Source organism: Dermochelys coriacea, chromosome 10 (assembly GCF_009764565.3).
Source record: "Dermochelys coriacea isolate rDerCor1 chromosome 10, rDerCor1.pri.v4, whole genome shotgun sequence".
NCBI classification, from domain to species: domain Eukaryota; kingdom Metazoa; phylum Chordata; order Testudines; family Dermochelyidae; genus Dermochelys; species Dermochelys coriacea.
In genome coordinates, this window is record NC_050077.1 from 82,299,925 (window position 1) to 82,304,626 (window position 4,702).

Below are 4,702 nucleotides of genomic sequence, written 5' to 3' on the forward strand. Positions count from 1 at the left end.
AGAGTTGAAAACCAGACAGATATTCACAGCAGCAAACAGTGACAGCAACAAGAGATAAATGATTACTGTAACAAAGAGGAAGAACAGGTCCCTTTAGCAGCCTCAGCTGGCGGTGCGCTAGGCTTGCCACACATGCTTGCACAGCAAACTTACACAAGCACTCAGCAACATCCTTTGCACAGCTGTGAAAGTCTGCATGTGCCAGCCAATTGGGACTGGGCCTTTTGCTAGTGTGCTGGGAGTGGAGATTTCCCAGAACTAGCCACAGATGCACTTTGGGGACTCAGACCATCCCACTGTCCTTCCTCATGTGACAGGCTGCCTGCAGCACCATGACCTCAGGCAGAAAACAGGGCATGGAGTGAAGTCAAGTATGATACAATGATTTATGCTTCCTGCTGCACTGGCACAAGCAGCTGGAGCATCTTGATGTGATTACAAAAAAGTGTTTTGAATCAAAACAAAGAGGATCTCAGAAAACTAATGTCTCATGTCCCTCCTTCACGGGGAGCAGTCCACAGCAGACGCTCAAGAGCAGGGAAATTTTCTTTGCTATTTGCACATGTTTGTTTCAGAGGAAGAGTAAGTCCCCCTCGGGTAAGAGCCAGGAGTACGGGATGCAGCTTCTTTGACTCAATCTTTGTTCTTTTTAGCAACTAGGATTTTGTTTTCGGTGCATTGCATCATTCACCTTCCACTGAAAGTCCATAGGAGTTGGGCACCTGGTTCCCATTTGGGCCTTAGAAAAAAATCTCCCTGCTAGGGCTCTGTAGAAGCACCTGAGGCTCGCTTGAGGCAGCGTGTCACAGGGAAGGGGCACATATTGTGCTCTTGGGGAGCCTTTTATTCATTCTCACTTTGTTGCTTCCCTCAATCTACAGTAGCATTAACCCAGGCTGAAGGTGCATGCATGTCTTTTCTGTAGGAATAAGTGTAAGAGTCTTGACTTGCAATGCTGTGTCAGGGCCAACATGGGAGATCTGTCTTCACTCCAGCTCTTACCTGGGTGTTGTCCCCAACCCTCTTCCCATCCACACACAAAAACCCTCTCACTGACTTTAGTGCAACTTTCATCCTGGCTAGCTGGCACAGCCGGGGATACAGGCCAGCGCCTGGGTGCCACTTTCACTCAGGGTGGTACCCTGCTCACTTTAGCCTGCATCTTCACTGCAAACTCCTTGAATGCTGACAGTCCTCCAATGCCTTCCCACAATTCCCCAACCCTCCCCTCCCCCAATCTCCTGAAGGACAGACAAGTTCCCACAATTCACTGGGAAAGAACTGGAGTAGCTCAGCTTGCTCCAGCACAAAGGACCATGGGATATGGCCCCAGAAGTCCGAACACACCCCGGGGAGCACAGCACCAATGAGGACTCAGGAACTCGGCAGTATGAAGACATACCCAAAGAGGTCACCAGCTGCGACAAGGCTTTTAGTTATAGCCACAGAAGTTTTTTTTTTTTTAAAATATCCTAATTAATTGCATTCCTCCTCTCCCCCTCATCAGCAGCTCTTTTTCTTTCCTACATTTAAGGTGCTGGCTGACTTTAATCACAGACAATCCAGTTATTTGAAAGCCGGTGTTATTCCCTCTCAAGCCAGCAGTTCCGAAGGGGCTGCCAGTGCAGCAAACCTCCCCTGGCTCTGGTTCCTGTCATGGGAGCGTGCTGTGTGAACTAAGCCACCTTTGTGCAGCACTGCTTTCCATACCACTGTTCCAGCACCCGCAGGAACGTCGGTGTCAGAGCTATGGCTCCCGTCCACCTACTGCCTGATCTTAATCCAGAGATGATGATTATTCTAGTTTGATCAGCCTCTGGTACAAACAAAATTCACTCACCTCTTCTTGCTCCTTCACTGAAGTCAGGTCATTTTCCAACCTTGTCTGTTTCTCTCACTCAATCTCCCTGTACAGGGGGTCCCAAGTATATGTCTCCCCTTTATCCATTGTTTCGCATATCCATCCCTCATCAGTTGGGGTATGTGTTTTGATTCACGTCAGTCCCGATCTGCATATCCATCGTTTCACCTTTTGTGTGGCTTTTCTTTGGGTGCTTCTTGCAGCATTCAGGAGGCGCTGGCAGGGAGGGGGAAGAGCAGGGACAGGACATGCTCGGAGGAGGGGGCAAAATTGGGCAGGAAGAGGAAGGGAAGGAGTGGAGTGGGGGATAGGAAGAGGTGGGAGGGCCATTATTTCTTATGGGGAAAAATTCCCTGGTATCTGTCATTTCAGTATCTATCGCTGCAAGAACGCAACCCTGACATATACCAGGGACCCCCTGTAATAGAATGCTAAAACTGAATTATACTGTTCTGCTACTAGGTGACAGTATAAAATACTTCATTTAAAGCCATACCTAGCAGCTCATTAAAGAATCTTTGATGAACCCATCTGGTGAGTATAAGCAAGCTCTGTAGCCAGTCCACATCTGGTACAGAAGGACATGACATGGCATCAGAAGTAAGTTGAGAACAGAAACAGAAGGTCCAAAGCAACAAAATGTTGCAGGATCTCAGCAACATGCCGCTCTTCAATGCCCCAGAGAACTTCAGCTTTGACAAGCCTTCACCATGGACAGACTGGAAGCCATATGCAAGATTTTGAATGGCAAACTATCAGTAATGCAGGCATTATAGCTACTCCCATATCCTTTACCTGTATTGACTGAGAGCTGTCCATTTGCTGTGCAGACCAACCCAGCCCCTAGCAGAGGATTCCTCTTGCTTTTGGTTTCAGAGTAGCAGCGGTGTTAGTCTGTATTCGTAAAAAGAAAAGGAGTACTTGTGGCACGTTAGAGACTAACAAATTTATTAGAGCATAAGCATTCGTGAGCTACAGCTCACTTCATCGGATGCATCCGATGAAGTGAGCTGTAGCTCACGAAAGCTTATGCTCTAATAAATTTGTTAGTCTCTAAGGTGCCACAAGTACTCCTTTTCTTCTTGCTTTTGAGAATACTTTCAGCTCCCGCCATCTGATGGATGGCTCTCACTGTAAGAATGAGGGCCTCACATACCTGCCACTCAGACAACAGTCACTCCTCCTCCTTCCCTCCATCCTGCATTCAATCCTGACAGCTGCCTCATGGCACAAACCTGACCACTAAGACTATCTCAAAACTCTGCAGCCTGGTCACTATCTGACCATCTACATGGTCCCTCTGCATTAGCCACTACCGGGTTGTCATAGGGTGGCCTTGTCTTGAGCACCTTCCAGCAGAAGGCACCTGCCTCAGTTTCCCCTTTATTCTGCCCACGAAAGAAACAGTCTCAGTCTCTGGTACAAAGCCCTCTTCTGGGCACACTCTTTTCATATCCACCAGCGCAGCAATTCCTCACAAAGCTTATAATGAAACCATTCTCCAGTTCCCACCGTAAACACCTAAAGACACAAGAGGTTTTCCCCTTCCCTTCTCCAGGGACACCCCCGCCAAGTCACCTGCTCACAGGCAATATCAGCACTTTGTTCCCAGCTTCTTTGGCCTCTGCTCCTGGGTCCCACTCTCCAGGACCCCTACGCAACAACCACCAGTCTGCCCGCAACCTTTCACTCAGCTCTTCTCTCTGAGATATCTCTGCAGGTTCCTCTCCCTACACCTCCTTGCCTGAGTACTACCATGCTCAGGGGGATCCACCCTCCCATAGCAACTTCCCTTGCTTCCAGACTCAGCTTCCCCCAATCAGGCTGGATCTTCCCCTTTCCCTAGGGGTTGCTGCCCCAGCCTCCCGCTTTGGGCAGTCCTTACCAACAGTGCTCTATTGGGTCTCCTGAGGCACTCCCCCAAGCAACTCCAGCAATTCCTTGCTGCTTCCTGTCTGACTCCTCTCCAGGTCTCCTCCCCTCTAAAGCCCAGGTGGCCTTGCTTAAGCCAAACTGGGGTTCAGCTACCCAGTAACAGGCGCACTGGCTTCTTCCCTCTTAAAGGGACAGGTGTGTACGTGCATCTTTCAGTGTTTAGAATTCTGATACATTTTTTAAAAAGAGAAGCCACATTTCTACCAAGTTAGCTTTGAGCCTAGAAGTCTCCCATGTTGCAGCCAGCCAAGGCTGGCAAGGGACCATCCACCACTTCAGCCCGTGGAAATGTGCTTGAGAGGGGAAGTTCTGACAGCTCTGTGCCTACAGGACATTCACTGCAACCGGATAGTGATGATTCAGGAAATGTAGCCTATTTTAATGTGCTGGTTTTGCCATGATATGGGAGAGCGGGCTATAGATGGACCCCTATTTTTATGGATTTAATATAAACCCAAAGAATTTAAGGAAGCTATTTCTTGTTGGAAGTGTCATCAGAGATCAAAGCCGGGACGGGATGGGTACAGCAAAGACCATTCCCCGTAGAGAACACACTGGTAGGGCAGAATGGGGAATCTTGCGTTGTGCCCATTCTGTGGAGACAGGCCTCCGTTCCCAGGATTATCAATAGATTCACAATCCATTGCGCCCCAAGCCAATCTTTAACTATAAATCAGGATGAGGCTGGGGGGGGCGGGGGGGAGACTATCCCGCCTCTGCCTATTGTGGAGTTCCTACACCTTCCTCTGAATCTGGCTATGGTCAGAGAACAAGCTACCAAAGTACATGGGCCTTGCGTCCAACCCAGTATAGCAATTATTATATTCCAATACAGAGATAAGCAAATTGCATATTGGCCCCACAGCCAACATCCGTCTCAGATTTTCTATCTTCTCTTGGGGCTTC